General features: G+C 44.0%; 1 long non-coding RNA gene across 1 annotated transcript; it reads left to right on the top strand.

The window, feature by feature from the left end:
* Window positions 1-264: 264 nt before the first annotated feature.
* LOC108702396 lies at window positions 265-2,411 on the top strand. Its single transcript, XR_001933267.2, has 2 exons — window positions 265-393; window positions 2,013-2,411. It is a non-coding gene; the product is annotated as an uncharacterized LOC108702396 (long non-coding RNA).
* The last annotated feature ends 8,490 nt before the right edge of the window (window positions 2,412-10,901 follow it).

Genomic DNA, 10,901 nt, shown 5'->3' with positions numbered 1-10,901 from the left:
TTATAAACATTTTTTAAAATGTATTTATCAACTGTTTTGCAACCACTTGACTTTAAACGTAAGGTTCAGAAGGGTCCTATTACTAAGTAAGAGGTCATGTTTAGGAAGTCAAGCATGACAGGGAACAGAAAATAGTCCTGCGCAAATGGTGTTGTGGATTCAAAGAATTGCCTCCGAGCAGAGAGGTAAGAGAAGTCCGTAAAGTGCAGCCTTCATTAGCTTTCACAACCTGTGAGTGATCACAATGATTAAGTAATGTGAGCAGCCCAGGTTGGATCCTTCAGTTTATTGTGTCCTTCGCTATGTGAAGCTGCCAAGCCCCTCTGTCTGTGTGGCAACCAGCCCACGAGGAACATCGCCCAGGAAAATAGTGAACAGATGTCATGCTAGGAGGTTCGTAAATATTTAACGACAGCCTGTGAAAGTGCATTGTGGAAAGGGAAAAAAGGGGAAAGAAAGAGCGAAATTGAAGAAGGCTGCAAAAAAGAGATGCATTTTATAGAATAACAGCTGCTGGTAAATGAATAGAGGTGCACTGTGCAATTTCAGGTGCACTGGACAAAAGAACATCTATGGGGTATGATTTATCTACAGATTAGTCTATCTCTAGCTACTTGTACTGTCTCCCTGACAATTATCCCTGGGCCTGCTAAGATTACAATTCTACAAGAATGTGGCATCTATCATCTCGAAACCTGTTATTCATTCAACTATAAAAAAAATTTATCTCGGAATTCCCTGTATAACGACATACCTCCCAACATTATGGGAATAGAAAGAGGGACAAACAGATCTGCTAGGCGAAAAAAAAATTGACCATGCCAATTTTTGAGACCACACCCCCTAATTACCATGTTCATTTTACAAAATTTGGCAGGTTATGAAAGTCTGAACACATTTCTGTGGTTTTTATGTGTTATTACAGTTTTGCTAGTGAAGGTGAATTGCCCTTTAAGGTGCAAGTCACAGTTTGCCCAAGACACCTGCTTATATTAAATTGTTACAATTGATTTTTTGCTTATCTTAAATTGTTACATAGTATCTAAGTGCACCTACCATATATTCTGGGCCAATTCATTTAGAAACATTGTATCATTTTTTGGCTGTTCAGTGTAGGAGATCAAAGAGAAAGTCAGGACATTTCAGTAGCAATCTGGGACTGCAGGCTGGGCTGTCACAATAGGGACTGTCCTGCAAAAAACTGGACAGTTCAGAGGTACGTAACTCAGCCTGCAGCCTTGTGCCTTTATACAGTATGACAACAGAGCACCAGTGGGCCATGAAAATTATTTCTTTATTTCATCATTATTAAAATATCATGAAGCGCACATACAGACTGCGCTTGACACATTTTGTGGCTATCGGCACTTCCTTTATGACCACACTGTCTGGGGAAGATGCGCATCCAGCAGCACAGCAGGTGAGCGAGATCGATTGTGAGTGCTCCTTAAATCGCTAAGCTGGTTGTACCTTTATATGGTCACAGAACCCCTCAATGACTTCTAATATCCTTATAATTTATGTAAGGGGGTACATTATCCCTTATAATACATGAGTGATACTTAGAGTTCCCTGTATAATTCAGCCTGCAGCCTTGTGCCTTTATATTGCCACAAAACTCCTCAGTGACTTCTAATATCCTTATTATTTACAGTAGGGGGTACATTATCCCTTATAATACACGAGTGATACTCAGAATTCCCTTTATAACTCAGTCTGCAGCCTTGTGCCTTTATATGGTCACAGAACCCCTCAGTGATTTCTAATATCCTTATAATTTACAGTAGGGGGTACATTTTCCCTTATAATACACGAGTGACACTAAGAGTTCCCTGCATAACTCAGCCTGCAGCCTTGTGCCTTTATATGGTCACAGAACCCCTCAGTGACTTCTAATATCCTTATCATTTACAGTAGGGGGTACATTATCCCTTATAATACATGAGTCATACTCAAAGTTCCTGTATAACTCAGCCTGCAGCCTTGTGCCTGATATACTGTATCTTTTGTAGGTACCAACACTTGCTCATCGTTTATTTAACACTGGGTTAAAAGGAATGCATCGCATTTGCCTTACAGTATTAGTTCCAGTTGCAGATATGACTTTTCATGCTGAATGCACCCAATATTTTGGATATTACAGGAAACATTGCTTAGCTATATCTCGGGCAAGACACAGACATCGGTTCCATGAGGAGTGATAGATGCACAGAAGAACACTGGATGATTTATTGCTCATTTCAGATATTGTGACGTTATTTTACCCATGACTTGTTTTTCTTCAAATAAATGGACATTTGGGGAATTTTAGCAGTCACTGCTCAGATTTGGTTTATAAAAAGAAATGAATTCATTGTTATTTACACTGCTGGTGCAGCATGAACAGAACCAAATAAATTGTATTTACTTTTGTGACATTTTCTGTCTTCCTTCGCAGGATTTCCTTTGCAGGATTAAACTAAAGGTGGTCATACATGGGCAGATTTAAGCTGCCGATTCGGGTTCTTAAGACTGATTTGGCAGTTTTTTTCTGCCGATGTATGGGGTCTTCCGAAAGGCCTCCATGACGTTTAAAAATTTCAGGTTTGCTCTAGTCCTGTGCTGATTGTCTGTATACAGGGCCGGAACTAGGGGCAGGTAGAAGAGGCACCTGCCTAGGGCGCAACAAAAGGGTGGTGCTGGAAAGGTACCTGTTTTCTGCCTACCCCTAGTCCATGTTCGCTGCTTTCCCCGCCTCCCTTTCCTCCGGCACTCTCTCCCCTCACCTCCTGCTCTCTCTCCCCTCCCTTCTTACGCTCTCTCCCCTCCTGCTCACTCTACCCTCCCTTCCAATGCACTCTTCCCTCTGGCTCTCTCCAGTCGGCTTGGCCCGGCGCTGCCTGTATATAAGGGTGGCCATACACTACAAGATCCGTTCGTTTGACAGATCTTCCCCCCCCAAAATGCCCACTAAAGGCAAGGCAATATCGGGCTAATCTGATCGATCTGCCCAGAGCTGAACAATCGGAATACAATGATGGGGATAGGCGCTGACAGGATGAGGACTGCATCAGCTAGTTAATGTGGTCCTCATCCCTTTAGCTCCTATTCCCATCATTGTAATCATTCTGCTCTATGGCAGAACAATCCGATTAGCCCGATATTGCCTTGCCTTTGGTGGGCATATTGGGGGAAAGATCTGCCAAACAAGCAGATCCTGTAGTATATGGCCACCCTAACATACAGGCAATCAGCACAGGGCTGGAGCAAACCATAGCCAACCAGATCATTTAACCATTCACAGGACCAGAGCAACCTGCAGCCAGCTAGATTATCAGGGCCCAAAGATCAGATCACAACGCGGGGAAAGCTGGTGGTTTGAATGAGGACCACATCAACAAACTGATGCAGCCCCAGATCAGATGGGATTGTTAAACCTGCCTGCCAGATATTGGGGAAGCCCATCAGAGGGCCCCATACACTGGCCAATTAGCTGCCGACAGATCTGGTCTGGCAGATTTTATTGGCCAGTGTATGGCTACCTTTAGGGCTCTTACTGACGAGCGGTTGAAGCTGCGCTCTCCCCTGCGTTCTGTTTTTCTGTGTTCAGCCACAGGGGAGCGCAGGAATAGATGCATTTAGCTTTTTTCAATGGGGCTGAACTCACACAGGTGCGTGTAGGTGCCGAACGCAGGTTGAGACGCAACATGCTGCATTTTTCCTGCGTTCGGCGCCTACACACACCTGTGTGAGTTCAGCCCCATTGAAAAAAGCTAAATGTGTCTATTCCTGCGCTCCCCTGCGGCTGAACGCAGGGGAGTGCAGCTTCAACCGCTCATCAGTAAGAGCCCTTAGATCAACCTATAGCCAAGCAGATCATTAGACCATTCACAGGGCTAGACCAACCTGTAGCCAATCAGAATATTAGCACATCAACAACTAAAAGGTAAAGAGAACCAGTTCCAGTTGAAGTAATAAAATAACTGCAAAGGGAGTCTGTATGGAAGTAAATTGGCACATGCAGCTGTTTATGTACATTTGGGTCAGGGACTCATTAGAGTAGTATTCCTTGAAGCTAAGATTGCTGAACACGTTTCTCTCAACACACACACACAGTCTGCCCTCTCCTGCTTGTTGAAACTGCAGAGTGATGAGGAGGCAAGTTCAGGACGAGTCTTTCATGGGACGAGAGAGTTTATTTTATATGAAAGCAGATCTGTTAGGAAAATAATCAGAGCCCCCTTTCTCTCATTAGAGTGCGTCTGATTCACAGCTGGGCAATCATAAGGCTCCAAGTGCAGCTTTCCTGAAGGGTACCCCCTCCTGATCCATGACATGTGGATGTAAGTGGGGGGCTGGCACACAAAAACAAACAGCTATGATGGCCTCCTAGTAACTGTTAAATGGCTATTGGGCTAATTGTTAAAAAGTAGAATTTGATGGCAGATAGAAGGCACGTGGCCCACACAGGCAGGGCAGCACTAATAACCCCTCCCCAAGTTACACAGCTTTAAGCTATAACAAGCCGCATTTATATGATGTGAAATGCTAGGATACACACAAGGCATCAGCTCCAGCTCTTGGAAATGACAGAGAATTTTCTGGATGAGGTTCAACAGCTGCTATATGCAGATATTAGGAGGCCATTGGTGCACCTTTAACAACCACACTTCATAGATCAGGAGCCCTGTGATTGCCCAGCTTTCCTGCTCTGCCTCCTATAGGATAATTATGGACCTACACAAAACCAACTATTAGGTGTTCTGGCATCCCAAATCCCCTTAAATGGATGCTGTCATGATTTTTATGATGTAGTTTTTATTTCTAAATTACACTGTTTACACTGCAAATAATTCACTCTACAATATAAAATTTCATTCCTGAACCAGCTAGTGTATTTTTTTTAGTTGTAATATTGGTTTGTAGGCAGCCATCCCGGGTCATTTTGCCTGGTCATGTGCTTTCAGAAAGAGCCAGCACTTCAGGATGGAGCTGCTTTCTGGCAGGCTGTTGTTTCTCCTACACAATGTACTGGAATGTGTCGCAGTGGGACATGGGTTTTTACTATTGAGTGCTGTTCTTATATCTACCAGGCAGTTGTTATCTTGTGTTAGGGAGCTTCTATCTGGTCACCTTCCCATTGTTCTGTTGTTAGGCTGCTGGGGGAAAGGGAGGGGGTGATATCACTCCAACTTGCAGTACAGCCGTAAAGAATGACTGAAGTTTATCAGTGCACAAGTCACATGACTGGGGGCAGCTGGGAAACTGTCAATATATCTAGCCCCATGTCAGATTTCAAGATTAAATATAAAAAAATATTTAGGATTTCAGCGCAGAATTCTGCTGGGGCAGCACTATAAAATGATGCATTTTGAAAAAAATGTTTTTTCCCATGACAGTATCCCTTTAAATCGATCATTCCCAGGCCCAATTCTACTTGCACTTCCTTCTGGGAACCTGATTGCAGGGGTCAAGCTTTTAATTGCAGGACAGGAAACTCACAGAACAGCTGCCATAATGTCCCTGTGTTGGCTTCTATAGATCTATTGTGTTTTCTCCCTGGAAGCTGTATAATTACCCCAAAATGCTTATTTAGAAAAAGCTGCCAGAGCATCAAATTGGCGGGGGCGGTGGATTAGAGAATGGATCTCCCTGTCACAGGCAGAAATAAATAAACAGAGATGATGAGAAGCTGGAAATTTGTGCCATCAAGAGAATCTAATAAGAGACAGGTGAGCACTAGTATGGGCACACAGGGAGATTTGTCGCATGCTGTAAAATGCGCTAGTCTCCCGAAAATGCTTTCCCACCAGCAATAATGTAAACCACAGGTGTAAAAACATACAAGACGCTTCAGTTTTCCAAAGCCGCCTGAAGTTCTCTGGCAGGAAACTTTGGGCGACTTTGGATAACTAAGAGACACGTAAGGCTTCCCACTGTCGATTAACATTACTGCCAGTTGGAAAGCAGTTTCACGAGATTTGTCTCCTGCAGCAGTAACAAATCAGTGTGATGTCACATTGCTCTAAAGGGAACCCCAATTGAAAAAGCTCTACGTTATAACAGTAAAAGGTAATTTTGCAAGGGAAAATGAATTTACATTTATTATCTATTTGCGAGCATGTGTGTCCCTACCAAACACAATTTATATGATCTGACTGCGACGCAATTTAACCAATTGTCCATAAGAAAACACTGGATGGCACAGCAAATGTGGGCTTAGTGAATGAGACCCAGATAAGCTGCTTATTTGTCAATCAGAATATATACATTAGTAATGTTTCATATGTTGGACAAATATCCTTAATATTACCTGCTGAGGGGTATGAGCTCATACTACTGGCAGTATAATTCCCATTCAAGTGAAGCAGAAAGCTAAGGGGCATTTCTCCATTACAAAATTGTGCTGATCCAATGATGCAAAAGCTCCACCCATCAACAGTCCCCATTTATATGGCAGGCACAAAAGCCTTAGGGTAAGGCCACACGAGGAGATTCGGGGAGATTTTGTCACCTGACGACTAATCGCCTCGTCTTCTGAGCGACTATCACCCCGAACTGCCTCAGCGTGTTTTCCCATAGGCTATAATGAAGAGTCAAACTTCAGGTGACTATTGAAAACGTATCACCGCGTGTGCATTAGCGCAGGCGACTTTTCATTACAGCCTATGGCAAAACATGAGGCAGTTCGGGGAGATAGTCTTACCCTTAACATAGCCTTAACATAGCCTTACCCTTAACAAGGGAAAAGATTGAGGTTACAACAATTGTATGCTTGAGTCAGCTGAAATCCCCCAACATAAATGCAATAATGGGTGCACGACCATCAGTGGTCCATCCTCCACCATTAGTGCAAAAGAAGGTTTTTGTACAGCACCAGTAGATTAAAATGCCTTTAATAGTACATTACATGGCAAACAGCCTGGTTGAGGTTAATCAGAAATGCACTTATTTATCAATCTCTCCCTGTCTTGCTGCAGGCTCTGGTCAATGGAGGATGCTGGGATCAGTAGTACAGTGTGGCCCTTTACTATAAGGAATACCCAAGATTTTGTGAAGGCATTTGGCATGATTATTAAACCCTTTGCGTTTCCGTTCCTTCTTCAGCCCACCAGCACTCTTCCCTCTGGATAGGACCCAGGCTGGTTGTTAATTTCCTATTGAGGAATATAAAAGTTCTGCCGTGGTTCTATAAAGAGATGGTTGGTTGTTTGTACAGGTGGTGCGAGTAGGCAGAGGGTTTAGCGCAGGCTCCTAATTTTCCAGTGGCTCCCCCACATGCCCTGTCATTTAGTTAGTTAATAATCAGGGGGGGGGGACGTACCACTAGTACCAATCTGCCTTTCTGCGGGGTCTCCATAATCAGCTTGGTGCTGAGTCAGCGGGGGTCATTCCATTCCATGGCCAGGGTGGCAGTACACTCAGCACTTTGCAGTGACTACTCAGCTACTTTACTGATCTGCTTTTTCCAAGCAAGTCTTGTCTGGGCGGGAGTAACAGCTTCCAGAAATAGATATTTAGGGGAACTGCCAATGTTACATTGATGTGTGGGGCCTACTGGCTCCTACCAGCTCTAGCAGAAGAAGATGCAAGCTTTGCCAGGGGTAGTATAAAAATATTGAATCATGAAGCTAAATATTTCTTGATTTTAATACTGCTCTGTTATACATACAGTCAGTCCCCTGGGTTACATACAAGATAGGGTCTGTAGGTTTAGGTTAAGTTGAATTTGTATGTAAGTTGAAGCATATACATTTACTTATTAAATGCAACTTAGAGAGATGTCTGTCTTAACATATGTAAGTTTTAACTTTCTGTCCACATTTATTTTTACCTTTCTGTGCTCCGCAGTAGAAAACACATGCCAGAGGGGATTGGGGCAGTTGGTTTATTGAAGCTAAATGCTAATAAAAGTCAAGTAAACCACAGTACATTACTGTAATAGCCCCCTGATGTAAGTGTGAGTTGTATGTAAGTCGGATGTATGTAACTCGAGGACTCTCTGTATAGCTAGAATCTCAGCCATAAAGCAGGACAGGACTGCTGCTTACAATGGGTATCAAACAGGATCTGTGCCACTGTGACAGAATGCTCTGTTATAAAGATAGCTAGAATCTCAGCCATAAAGCAGGACAGGACTGTTGTTTCTGTGGGTTTCGGGAACTGATGGGAGCTTTCTTTTCTGGCTAAATGTGGCACTGAACCTTTGGTCATTAATGAGGCCCAGATCTGTTCATTTGGTCACAAGGCATATAATCAGGAGCCTTGAACCATGTCTGGCCAAGAATCACAAACATGGGCCAATGTGATTATCAGACAAATTATTCAAAAAGCATGCAGTTAAATTATAGTTGACAACAGTTGGTAAACTCACCAAAGTAAGTTTGGATCAGGCCCAAACTGGCACATGCCAGATGGGCCACTCTATGTGATGTTCAGTGGGCCGGAGAAACCGCAGAAGGGAGCCAAAGCAAAGCCTTCGAAGCCAGTTGAAAGGATCCAAAGCTGCAGAAGAGACCGCCTGCCAAATTTCAAAGGTAAGTTCCACTGAACACCAATGGTTTGTTATTTTTTTTTTTAACTTTTATGGAAAGAGCCCTGACCACCAGAGTTTTTTTTATGGGGGGGGGGACCCTGGCCACCAGTGTTTTTTTTTATCTTGGGGGGGGCTGGCCACCAATGTTTGTTTTTTTTGACTGCCAATGTTTTTTTTTTTACTTGTAAGGGTGACTCTGCCCATCAAACTTGGGGGGGGGGCTGGCCGCCATTGTCCCACATTTATATAGTACGTGGACTGCTTTGATTTTTTTTGCCAGGTCTGCCTTTTACTCCCAGTCTGGTCCTGCATGGGGTCCGGATGATCACACCCAAGATCTTCAGCTTGGGGGTCTTTAACCTCCCCTAATGTGATCATCAGTCAGGTGGATTTACCAATGAGCGTTACTAACTGGAGTAAGTTGTTATTTTTAGAGAGCTGATTCCATTATTACAAAACAGTTAATGGATAAAGCAGCAGTACATTCTATCTTAGCACAGAGAAGGAAGCAGGCCCGGATTTGTGGAGAGGCCACCAAGGCCTAGGGCGACAGGATTTTAGGGGGCGGCATGCTGCCCAATCACACCCACATTGGTTCAAAAACACTGGTGATGCGCAGGAGATACGATCGTTTTTAAAACTTCCTGTACGCCAATCCCCATTGCTTTGGTCCCGATGATGAAAATTTGATTGAATAAAAGGGAAGGGAACGGAGTGACGAACAACTGCGGGCCTAGGGGCACCTGCTATGTAAATCCCGCCCTGGGAGGAAGGTGCATTTTTCTGACTGTAAAAAGCTGTATTTATATTGGACAGATTTAAATCCCGTAGGTACATGAGGACATGTGACTATATAAAGTGACTATATATAGATAGATATACGTCCTCCTGGGGTGTTATGCCACCACTTTTATTCAGCAGAAGCCATAAATGATTTCAGTTCTGTGCAGACACTGGGACTGTAACCTTAGGCCAGCGTGTGTTCTATCCCAATCCCTTGCTCTTCCTGCAAGCCTTATTGCCACTAGCTAATTACAGTATCACATTAACGACCCTGCAATCAGTTGATTGGAAAGCAATAACCCCTGTCACTAACTGCCTCCCATGAACCAGATTGTGATGTGTTTGAGTAACAGTTACACGCAGCTTGGTTCCTTAGATCGAAACAGGAGAATGATGGGTGTTGACTCCATTGTGCCTCCACTGGGGGCCATCTGCCACTGGGCCATGTTGCTTTCCCAGAATCCCTTTGGCACTCAGTGGCGTGTGCATCATTGAGCATCTAACTGCTCTTTGGTATGTAAATGCCAGCAGTGTCCAAGCAGATGTGAAACATTTGGTTCAGTTCTTGTCCTCTTGTAAGGAATTAAAACATCCTATAAAGGCTCAATGAGCAAACAATGTTGGGAACAATGGCTTTCTCCCTTGGTGGGCTTTTCTGATCTAAATGATACGTGGCCGGCCTGTGCCAAGTGTTTATGACAAGCTCAGCCCAAAGGGAAGGTGTGGTTCCAAGCCGACCACTTCTAAGAACGGGACTGAAGCAGCACAAATTCCTACATTTCTCCCCATCTGTCTCTGGTTAGTAAGGATTGCTTCCGTCTGAGGAATGTAGCTGTGCCGGCTTTATAGTGGCTGCACCTGAGCAAACCAGCAATATAGAACATATCAGGATCCAGGGTATTTTTGGATCATGACAAATACACACGCACATCCACACACACACACATGAAGGGGAAATGAGAAGAAAGTATAGAATTGTGGGTAATGCAAGTAATAGCAATAAATATATAATTTTATCTAAAACAGGTGGCCCCCAGGATGCCCATTTAGAAATTGCTCCCCCAGCACTAAGGGCCTGTGGGTGTGAGAGTCTAAAAAGGCCCACAGTTGGGTGTGGTGGGGTGGCCTGGAGATCCCAATGCAGGAATGGCAATCACCCCCTAAATATATTATAGATATAGTCAGAATACTTATGCCTATTTCAGTCAGACCCCCTTACAGCCCCAAGCCAACTTCGAAAGTGACAGTAGCTCCTGGCCTCCCACAATTGCCTGTGTTAATCTCTGGGCCTAAAGAATCGGCCAATCATGTGATTTTGATGGCAAATAAGAATTTCTGTCACATGTCCACCAAGAGCAACTTTTACTGGTGTCTTAATCCAGAATTATAGGTAAAAAAACATGGCTATTGCATCCTATTGCATCCCAGCATTAGAAATGTCAGTCTGGACATATAACTGGGGCAGAACATTCAGATACAGGGCCGGGAACAGGGCCGGACCTAGGGGTAGGCAGAATAGGCACGTGCCTAGGGCGCAAAGCTGGGGGGGGCGCCAGGCACATACCTCCTCTGTCTCTCCTACCCCTAGTCCAGTCCCCGCTCT

Source organism: Xenopus laevis, chromosome 9_10S (assembly GCF_017654675.1).
Source record: "Xenopus laevis strain J_2021 chromosome 9_10S, Xenopus_laevis_v10.1, whole genome shotgun sequence".
Lineage (NCBI taxonomy): Eukaryota > Metazoa > Chordata > Amphibia > Anura > Pipidae > Xenopus > Xenopus laevis.
This window is presented reverse-complemented; position numbering and strand designations above follow the sequence as displayed.